Consider the following 12,115-nt stretch of genomic DNA (forward strand, 5'->3'; position numbering starts at 1 on the left):
AAATCACAGGTCATTTAAAATAGTCTGAACAAATGATATCGGAAACTAAAACACATTTAACTAATTTGCTAGATAAGTAACTCCAACCAAAGAAGTGAATGAGTTTCCATTTGTCCTTAATTTCAGGCTGACTTATGTCGTAGCTTTAAGCAAGACATTCAAATCATTTCTTAAACTGGAGCTCTGGTTGGTCTTTGTTGTGTGGCGGTTCCACTGGGAACCAGTTCAGCACAGGCTTTCCAAGCTGTGGTCGGGCCATTTAACCAAACCCTGCCGATTGGAGACTTCTTTTTTTTCAGTTTGTCATTTACTGCTGATTATTTCACTCAGCCACTCCCGGCTGAGACTTCTTTTTCTTGGCGATGATGGCTCTGTCCGGGCTTTGCCTTGCTGTAAATGCGTTGCTAAAAGAAACCAGTGAAAAAAAGAAAAACTTCTTTTGACATCTTCATGTTTCCAGCAACAATTGTCGGAAAACCTGAATCCCCCCGCTAGCCCAGAGCACGAGTCCTGGCGTACTGAGTTATGAGTTGGCGTATTGGTGGTTTATTACGATATCATTGCCACGGCAATTAAATGACCTCCGTAATGACACAAACAACACTATTGCCAAAGAGGATGTGTGGACAAAGACACTTTTTCCTCTCTAATCACCAGCTAATAAAAATCATATCCAAGGCCTGCGTCCTAGTGGGAGGGGTCGAGTCCCCGAGGCCTTGCACATGTTGACTAACAAGCATTGAACAATTATTGTCACTTTTTGTTTAACAAGAGCTGGCACACATTTGAATAAAGGCTCAAGGTTAGTTAGGGAAGTCAAGGTCCAACCTCAGGGCTAAAAATACCCAGAAGGCCACACTCTTCACTTTCAATGGGTTTGCTTGACGTGCCAAAGCAACAGAAACAGTGAGAGCGATGATGTGTTGTGAGGATGAAGTGCGTTTCCATGGAACCAGATCGTACAATGTAATTAACAAGGGATGCCAATTGTTTCAGCTCTGGGAATACAAGGCTGGATTTCATGAGCAGTTGTTTGCTTCTTTTTAGGATTAAAGAGTGAAACCATTGTTAATTGACAATCCCTCCATTGTAGCAGCTTGTGACCGTCAGCGTATCTCAGCCTGGCAGCAGCAGCGGGGAGATCATGTGCTCATCTTGCACACTGCTACCATCAGCAGGATTTGTGCTGTGCTCACTTATGAATGGGTCCTCAAGGACCTCTGGAGGTTGAGGATGTTTTAATATTATTAGTTAATGGCCACGAGTGATAGCAAAAGGCATTCCCGGCAATCAGCTAGCTAAAAACCAGTTTGCTAGCCTGTCGCAGGCCACAGTTTGGCCTTTGTTGGGACATCCATAAAACAAGGGTTGGGCTCATTTTGAACCAAAGCCATTCCATACTTAATGTGTAAAATTAATCAAAGTTAGGCCCGACACAAGATAAATACATGCCTGTTTTTGTTGTCTACCCAGGAAACACGATGGTTCGTCCGTAGACATCGTCCAACTCAGTATAATTTGTGAAATTGTCACAAAATGCAATCTACGGTTTTGTTTTCTTTCTTTCGTGTCACTCGGCTAAATCCAACTTTAATTTTAAACCCAACTATAATGTTTTTCCTAAACCTCGCTAAGTGGTTTTGTTCCCGAAACCGTAACTCTTGTTTTGTAACGCAATGGTGCCGCACCGGGCAACATGACACAAGCAACCAATAGATTGCATTTCGTGAGACTTGTTGCATCGTCACCATGACGACCATGGTCACCATGGTCACCATGACGACCATGGTCACCATGGTCACCATGACGACCATGGTCACCATGGTCACCATGACGTCCTCCATTGGTTTGTTGACTTTGTTTTGAAGCCTCAAGTTCAGCATGTTGGTCGTCGCCATTTTGGTTTCTTTTGCAACCATATGCAACACGAGAGGGAGGAGTTAAACACAACTGAGCGCTGAAAAAGACATCTTAGGCGACCACATTGTTACATTGACCTGAAAAGTAAAGTAAAATACTGTCATGAGGACAAGAAGCGTGATGAGAGAGACAGACCAACGTTATCTGACTTGATGACACTAAACTCTGCTGGCTGCCAGGAGGCTGGTTTCCCAGTCCCAGAGAAGGAGAGGCCACACATATTCTAGATGAACTATCTGGATTCAAAAGGTCAACATCATCCCTTGTGGCAAAAGAAGCTTTTAGTCTTACATCTGGAGTGGAAAATTAATAATTTCCTGACGAAAATAAGGACACAGCACTTGAGTGAATGTCATTTTTCTGTGGGAGCGACTTCTCTTCCTGTGAGTAATAACTGAGTGCGTCCCAAACGATTCCTGAAGCAGTTCATGACGTCAAACCATCCGACCGACGGCATTCAGCCCGCTGCTCTTTTCAGCGCAACATATCTGAATCAGGAACCCAGACGCACTCGCTCCACTTGACTCATATTCATACGCACACGTCTGCTAAACCAGCGTTCCCTGGCACGCCGTCAGCGGGGATCCGGCCAGAGAGGAGCAGCCGGTCCCAGATGACCAGGAACGCTTCCACACGGGACCTTCTCCTCTCGCAGGTTGCAGCTTTTCTTTCCACCGATGTCGTAAGGAGGGCCGACTCGGCCGCCGACACAAGCACGACTCAGCGGCCAGGACTTCGTTGGCAGAACACAGCGCACAGGGAAACTCCACGATGCCAGCTGGGGGAATGAGTCCGAAACACTGTTCTGCATTTACAAAAAAAAGGTGGATTTTGACAAAAGATTCCTTATTTTTAAAGAAAACAGTTGAAAAGTGAGAATAATGTTTAAGAGAAAATAATATTATGAGGAAAAGAAGGCGTACTATTGCCAAAATAAAGTCATAGTGTTCTTTCAAGACCAAAATATTATCCGTGACGCTGGAAATTTCTATACTGAAGATTTTTTTACCTGTAAAACACTTGAGTTTGGACCGCACAGGATTCATACTCATTCTGACCAGTGGAGTTCATGACTTCTCCATGACTTTAAACCAAATGTCATGACAAACATTTAGTGAAGTCTGGGTGTAAACAGTAAAAAGTGAGTAAATGTAGTATTTAAACTAACAATGAGAATACAAAGCATACAGTAAACCTTAAATGACTCAAATGAATGAGACAATAGTTTGATTAAGAGAATAAACATTTATATAGATGCCTGTATGTATGCCTGCTTATATTTTGAGTCTTTCTTTTAAAAGCATATTCATTATTTCAAACTCAGCGTAAATGAACGACATGAACACATGAATATAACACATTTACATGAACACATGAATATAACACATTTACATGACTTTTACTAAACCTTTTTGGGATTTTTTTTTTTCAAGGACTTTTCCAGGCCTGGAAACAACCATTTAAAACTCCTTGACTCTTCCAGGTTCTCCATGACGTATGAACTCTGCCTGCAGTGTCACTCATCTGCCATGAAGCTCTGATCTAACATCTGGTTTCCCTCTGGTTCAGGAATTTTACCAAAAAAATGTGACTCAACCTCACACAAATTTCAGCAAAAACAAATTCAGTGGATTTTCTGTCCTGAATATAAGAAAATTAGAGAAAAAAAGTCCTATGGAATTTTATGAAGGGAAAATTGCGTCTATTGCCTGAATATGATCCATGAGCGCCTTTTTAGCAACATGTTGTTGACCGTACAAACCAACATTGTTCATGCTAGATTTGACCAGAACTGTCAAATAGCATCAAGAGTAATTGTAAAATAAGTCATATCAATGATTCCTGTAACCCTTCAATAATGAGTGTCACTGTGTGGATGATGGCCTTAAGAATGTCCACGATTTCAGGGTTTTCCTTTTGGACTGTCCATCAACACTGTTTGTATTTCTATGATAACCATGAATTGTACTCAATTAATCATAAAATATCATGGAACAAACTAATGTTCCCGTAATGTTCATTGTAATGTTAGCATTATATTTTGCATTGGAGTCTCTTCAATATGCATGTTTCATGTTTCATGTTTCTGCCATTCTACAATAAAGAAATACCCACTCCAAAGTATTTTCCTGTACCTCTGGTTGGGAATCATATTGTATTATGTGATGTTGTTTTCTGTGCCAACGAAAGCCCAGAGCGACCGTGCAGATATGTGAAGCCTCTATTGCAGAGAGAGCTGACAGGAAATGAGGGAGGAGGTCTCCGTGATCGAGCTGTATTGGAAAAGAGTTACAACTGAAACTTCCAGTTTTCTCTGGTAATATTCAGCTCTTTGTGCTTCCGAATTAAAAATAAATTCTCAATTGACGCGTAGCTGAATCCCTATTTGACTTCTTTCACACAGCGTCACTGAGACCTTCTACCTCGGTGCGTTGACTGGCTCCTGCAGACAGCAGTCATGCTACTGTATAACCAGCTGGGTCACACACTAGTGTTGCGCAACAATCAACTAACAGGGAGAATCCAGGATTTGCTTCACGGAGTTCTGTTCGTGGCCGTCTTTCAATAATGTCTCAAACAGAACATCATAATGGAGCAGAGCTAATGTTTCACACACGACTTCTGAGGACGTTTCTCGTGGCGTTCTACTCCTGACAGTCCTAACCCCACTGTGTTACCTCTGGCTGGGCAAGAAGCAGAACGGACCAGATCATGTCTGCCAGTTGGAAGTAATCTCCTACATTTCAGGTAAAAGGGGAGGAGCTCCATTATGGCCACAGTCTCACAAAAACATTGTTTTACCTTTGACAAGACTGAATTGAAGGCTTCTGTCCAGCAGCTGTTCTGTTTCTCTGTCGTTCAACAAGAACATGTTTGACTGAATGCATGAAGGTTCTGCTTGTTCAGAATGTTTCTGATACAGACAGCACTCGCATATGTTTGTATTGGAACTGGCCTCCTGGAGTCATCTGCAGTCTGGTCCGTGTGTTGATGTCCACTCTGAGTTAGATTGAAAATCAATTCATCAAATGTTCTTTTTTTTTAGAAACCTTTTAGTTTATTGAGTTCAACATTCTTAAACATGCAACAAAGTGGAAATATGGCTTTTAACAAGCCATCCTGCATTGTGACAGCCTTGCTTCTGTAAGTGTCTTTTTCATTGTCGTTATTTCCGTTTTTCTGGTAATTCGGTCTTAAATAATGTTAATTTGTGTTTCTCCAGCTAGACTTCCTGCAGGCTCACGTTGTGTTTCACTTTCCACTTCTGATCCTTTCCTCATCTTTTCCTCCGTCCTGTGTAGAGCTTCTACCGTTGTCACATTTTGCCAGATTTCCTTGCCCTTGCCATGGATCGTATGTTTCCTTCCACAGTTCTTGTAGTAAAGCTAAAGATGCACCAGATAAACTTTGTCCTTTGGCACATGAAACCTTTCCAGACAGCTTCTGTGTACTGAGCTCTGTCCTGGACGCTCACAGCGTTACACTCAGACATGAGAACATGAGAAGGAAACACAACCAGGAAGCAGTGTACTGGGCAGGAGAGACACGGCGCAGTATTTATAGGAGGCCTAGAGGCTCAGCTGGCAAGCAATGAAGACAATGGTCTGCGTCTTAAATACGGAGTCAGCTCATAAAACATATTGTTCATGTGTGGTTAGACTGATGAACGCTGGCCAAACCACAAATGCTCATACATTATTTATGAGCACCGTATTGCTTGGACTTTATTTTCCATAAATGTGTCAATTCTGTATTTGACCGATCATGAGGAGAATCCTCCTTGGACTCATTTTAAAGCTGCAATGATCAATGCAACAATATATCTCATTGTTGTATGTAAAGAGAAAGGTGTTGCTTACAGTCACTCAGCTGCGTTTTAGCTTCTTGCAGCTCATTGTTTTGCTTTGAAGACCACAACTACGTTCATAGCGTTTTCTTACACCGTTGTTTTCGGCCACAACTGCTTTTAATGAAAGCTCTCTAAAAGGCCATTGTGATGTCTGTGTGGTTCTGTTCACTGTCTGTGTGGTCTGGTCCAATCCCAACGTCCCCCTAAACCCTCAGACCCTGAACCCTCAATCCCGATGTCCCCCTAAACTCCTCAGACCCTTAACCCTCAATCCCAACGTCCCCTTAAACCCTCAGACCCTGAGCCCTCAGTCCCAACGTCCCCCTAAACCCTCAGACCCTGAACCCTCAGGGACTCACTAAGTCACCTCTAAGTGTTGAGTGTGAGAGTCTTCAGGGCTTGATGGTGTGAATATGAATGACAGCACTTTGTTGCAACATATCACGTGACTACATAACAACATATTGTGTATTTATTTCAGACTTTTTATTCACTGATTTACGTCTCCATGCTTCCATTGGGAACTGCGTGTTTAAAAAGTCGGCCTCTACGGAAAGAGTTCATAAAAGGTCAACATGTCTGCCAGAGACTCAAACACTCCACGATTTGACAGAAGGCTCGTTCTGAAGAGCTGCTTCTCGCCTGGAGTCCAGAGAGCAGCGGCCGCAGCAGGAGGCGTTGAAAATGAACTGAGATCAAGTCGGACAGTTTTCAGCTGCTTTCAAAGTAAACACAGGAAGTCACAGAACAAATGACTTCCTGTTAGTTCTGAACTGTTCTCTACTTGTAGTTTACAGATCACGTTTGGATTTATTAATGTGTTTGTAAATATATATTTATGTAGAAATGTGTGTGTAGCTGCATCCTTTTTATGTCTGCCTGTGAAATACATTACTACTGGTTTTATGTGTGTTGGATGAATACGATGTTGTATTATCAACCACACGTTAAGTCCAGCGTTAAGTATTAAACTACACATAAATAATAATGTTCTACAACATGCTGTCAGATCTAAGAGCCAATCAGCTCTCTGATGTGGGACAGCCAGACGTTTCCCATCATGCACTGGGCCATGCAGTCGGTGGAGAGCTACTGCGGCGCCTGGCTCTAAAATCAACGACCGCCTTGCTCTCGTGGGATTATCTTTGACCACTTGTGCATGAGGTCAGAGCAAGTCAGACACAAATCTACCCAGCATGCATTACCCGAGTTGGGACTCAAACAACTGATCATCTGATTGTAAGACGGGCATAATAACCATTGAGCCGCAGTCACCATTGATTGCACCACTGACTTTACTAAACATATTGCCCAACTGTGAGGGAATCTGCAGAGGAGAGCCCAGGCAGGTAAACAGTGGGCTGATGTCTGCATTTTTGGTCTTTATGTTTCTAGTTTATTGTAGAATGACCTTAAAATAGGGTTTATCATCCAAAAACCTTCACCAATGATTTAAACATAGCAAAATATTGTCATTATGTATGCGTTATTATGCTGTGATTTTACTGGTCCGACCCACCTGAGATCAAAATGGGCCCCTTCACTAAAATGAGTTTGACACCCCTGGTTTAGTTTGTTTGGGCTACTGTGGACCAACCAATCGAACACAGGCCACCTGAGAAGCGATCTCTGGTGGGGTTTGTTTGTGATGGGCAGTTAAACTAACCAACCACAGGCTTTCGTGACAGCAGATATGTAATTTCAAGATTTCCAGAGTTAAGTTCTGCATAAACGTCTGTCAGTCGCTGGAATCTGATTTCCCCACGTTGGTCCTGATGCAGGATGATGATCTCCAAAACGGATCCACTAGTTACCCGTCGGTCTGTGTAACGTCATGTTTGCTCCTCTGGATTCGTTTGTGAGTAAGTCCGTGTGAACAGGAACCAGAACTAAAAACAATGCACCATTGTAGCCTCGGGGTCCGGACCAAGTGAACCCAACTGCAGCTCTGAAAGCGCCCTCAGAGAGGAGGCTGCTGCAGCCGTGATGCTGAGAGATGTGGAGAGGAAGAATATGGGCTTAACATGTTCTGCTGTTTTCCCGCAATAAAAACTCCACAGTGCCACATGTATTCATGTATCATTGGGACTGGTTTCTCATGAAGTTGATTCTTGAAAAATAGAGGATATCTGAAAAAAAGGCCGTCCTTCTGGGACAATTAAGTGAAAGCTATTGAATAAATATCATAAATCTATAAAAACTTCACAAATCACCTATTACCCAACTCTGAGCGATCTGTGTCACGCCAGAGCACTAATGAAAGAACCCAAATGCACGACCCGAGGCAGAGAGTAAAGTTCACAAGAATTCCTTTATTGATAAAGGTGATATTGCAACAGGATAGAGTCTCTGGAGAAGGACCGCCGAAGGTTCTCCCGATGTAACTGGGGAGGGACTGAGGCCGGTCGGCAAGGCTCTGACCCGCTGTGGTGAGAGCAGCTGTCTCACTCAGGGGAGAGGAGAATCGCCAACGTAAACAGTCCAGGGTCATTCACAGGAAGGCAGTCAAACTCGGCAGAGGTACAGGCAGGGATCGGGCTTACTCGGAAACGAAGGGACGTCGGAATCAGAACAGGATATCAGGCAGGAAAAACGCTGGTAAGTTGACTCACAGATGAAGAAAAACGAACTGGCAACGAGACAAGTGAAGCACCGAGTATATATACACACTGGGAGGGAGTTAACGAGACACAGGTGAGACACATCAGGGCAGGGAGAGGTAATCACACATGAGGAAGTAAAGACAGCAGACATGACACAGGAGGATGATTTCAAAGTAAAACAGGAAGTGACAAGACAACAAAATAAAAGCACTACCGTCTAGTGACGGTTGTGACAATCTGCTCATATTCTCATGCGGTCACCTTTACGCCTCCAGTAGCCCTGCTCAACACCAAGGTATGAATTATCAAGTATATTTAGTCAAACACCGGTCATCCCCGTTCTCCTCGTGTCACATCAGGCCTCTACCGACACGACCTCACGCTCCTCTCGGTGCACCAGCTTTGTTTCCACACATCCTGGATCCCTCCACTTCACTCCACTTCACTCTGCTGCAGCGAAGCCAACACCGTTGCACAAGATTTCCACTTCATGATGCCAACTGGATGTTGTTGCTGCCACCTTTGAACTCAGCAGTGTGTTTGTGTAAGAAAACGCCCATTTTATTATCTTAAGACAAGCTGTAGGAGAGGAAGTAAAAAAACAAATGTGCAACTGTTTTTAGTCATGCTCGTCGTTTTCGTTCTTCCATGGCTTTCATTTTCCTCGCTGTAATAAAAAGAAACTGTAAAACCACTATTTGTGCATATTCTAATACATACTTTTCATCAGTGTCCAGAATACTGATTTCTATATCGCAATAGAAGCGTTATTGTGAATGTTTTTTAACCATAATAATGATGTTGTGAAAACCTAAAATATGTGAAACGGTTTAAAGATCTTTGGTGCGTCACACATTTTATGCATATATCCATTGGATATAGATCTGAAGATTCTCAGTGTTGCTCAGTAATCAACTGTGCAGAAATTGCAAATTGCAAATTTTAAAAGGAGTCACCTGAGGACACAATCAAGATGATGGCATCTACAGTTTATGAGTTATTGTTAGTTAATTGACACATTAAGCTCCATCCCCTGAATTAACACATTATATTTATGTATCAGTGTCCAGGATTATGATTTCTATATGAAACTAGACTCAGTCTCACACTGATCAGCTGAGCATAAGGTCCTTACATGGACAGTTACATTGTTCATGATACCTTAAGCCCTACCCCGTGTTAAGTCTAAGAGCCAAAACAACCAACGCTCTTTATTTAAAACTATGAGTAGTCGATCTATTTATAATGGCTTAGTGACGCCAGTCAGCACCCCGACAACTCTCTCATGGGTTGCAAACATATGACTGCAGATGGAATAGAGGAGAAACCCACAGATATCGTTCAGATTCTTTTAGTTTTTACACTTCACTGGAGTGTGCCTTTTATACAGAAGTTGCTCTCCACAGGGGGTGCAAGGGGAGGCCTCGCTGTGTGGGAAAACCAGGACACACTGGCCGATAGTTCGTGTGTAAAAAGAAAATGACAGGAATCGCAGCTGGAGTTGAAATTCAGAGGAACTGACTTCCCCGTTATTCTTCTGCTGCTATGACTTCAGGGAGCTTTTTATAAGACGGATGCAAGCAGGCTGTGTTCTTTAACCCCCCTCTGCCAAAACAAAATCTATTTAGTAGTCCTCCTTCAGCATCCCATGCATACAGTATTTCTATATATATTGCACCAACGCCGTGGAGACAACCAGAGGATGTGTGGGATAGAGGACGCGATCTACTGCGTGAACATGAACTCTGCTGTCATGGGAATTCATGAACTCCTTACTAGATTAGCTAAAGGCCTCCAAACCCACCATGTTGACCACACACACACACACACACACACACACACACACACGCACACACACACACACACACACACACACACACACACACACACACACACACACAAAACATGCAAGGTCAAAGACTCTGCTTTATGGTCTGTTTGACTCTAAATGACCATAATCTACTAAATGAACATCATGCTGTATTGAAGAAGACTTGAAACTAGAGATTGAGACATAAACTCATGTTTACAATGTTTACTGAGGGAATACATCAAGAGAAGTAGAGTCATTTATATAGACTTCTATACAACCAGAGGAGTCGCCCCCTGGTGGTCAGGAGTGAGAATGCAGCTTTAATACATGAAGCATAGACTTCTATACAACCAGAGGAGTCGCCCCCTGGTGGTCAGGAGAGAGAATGCAGCTTTAATACATGAAGCATAGACTTCTATACAACCAGAGGAGTCGCCTCCTGGTGGTCAGGAGAGAGAATGCAGCTTTTACACATGAAGCATAGACTTCTATACAACCAGAGGAGTCGCCCCCCCTGGTGGTCAGGAGAGAGAATGCAGCTTTAACACATGAAGCATCGACTTCTATACAACCAGAGGTAATTCAAGACAAATAGCCGATGCTTCTCCAGACCATTAAACTAGGGCAGAAGATGATGAGGGGATTCAAACGGCACCAGTCAAACCTCGAATTGTGAATAATGTAGAATGGAAATGCAATGTTTCATGTATTCACTTGAAGGTCTCCTCATTGATCCACACAGATCTGATGTGTTCTTCTCCTCAGTGGACTTTCAAGTGACTTTTAAGTACATGCTCTATTTGATTTGATACTTTTGCTGAATCTGTTGCACATTTCAATGCACCTCAGCCGAGGAGACGTTTGAGTACACAACACGAAATTAGGACACTGGTTGTTTTTTCCCTTTTCATCTTTGGGCCTCTAATCTTCCTGATGGCAAACTTCCACTCTCATGCTTTCATTACGATGTTACTCCAGCCAGCGGCAGGAAAACAATCAACCAGTCAAATGTTATCGCAGGTCTGTGTTGACTTCTGTCGAACAAAAGGTGTTTAAGGAGCCAGCAATGTGAGTGTGCCCCAGAGCATGTAGTGCATGGGAAGAGGAAACCAATGTTAATTGTGTGTGTGTGTGTGTGTGTGTGTGTGTGTGTGTGTGTGTGTGTGTGTGTGTGTGTGTGTGTGTGTGTGTGTGTGTGGTACTTGCCTTACAAGGGTCTTGGATATTTGTTCTTGTTTCTGGGGTCACAGGAAGTTCAGAATATTTCAGTCAACGTGCCAGACGGCCTCCTTGGGGAGGGGAGGGGAGGGGTCTGTTCTACCAACGAAGTAGAGAGAATAGACAGAATAGACAGAATAGAGGAGGGGTGTTCCTGTCCATCCCGGTCAGTGGCGTTCCAGGTGGGACTGGGAGGAGCGAGGAGGAAAGCTGCGCGGAAACACTGGTGTTTATGGACTTTGTAAAGAGCCACGTGGGAGGCTGACTTTGAGCCGCTGCAAACACAATGAGATGAATTTACTTGACATCAATCTGTCAAGATAAGATCATAACTTTTCTGCAAAAAGAAAAACTAATTAAAAGTGCCATCCAAGTTTCAGTGGTGTATTGTTTCTTGGAATATTAGATAATCATTAATACAAAAATAATAACAAATCATGGTTTTGTTCTTATCCAAATTTTAACCAGAATAACTTTCTGTAGTATTAAAGCAAGAGTATGGGACTCTTGTAAAGGTCACTTTTCCCTTCATCTCCCCAGATGCTCTTCAGTCGTTTGCATTCTGTGAGTTTTGTTGGATTGTTTTGTAACATTGACATTGTACTCTGAGGCTGTTGTAGTGAACGTGTTAGCTAACGGTTGCCAGTTGGGAACAAGTCCGTGAGCCCGACAACCAAAACAATGAGGTCAAAAGGCGATGAAAGGCATCAT

Source organism: Taurulus bubalis (assembly GCF_910589615.1).
Source record: "Taurulus bubalis genome assembly, chromosome: 3".
Classification (NCBI taxonomy): Eukaryota; Metazoa; Chordata; class Actinopteri; order Perciformes; family Cottidae; genus Taurulus; species Taurulus bubalis.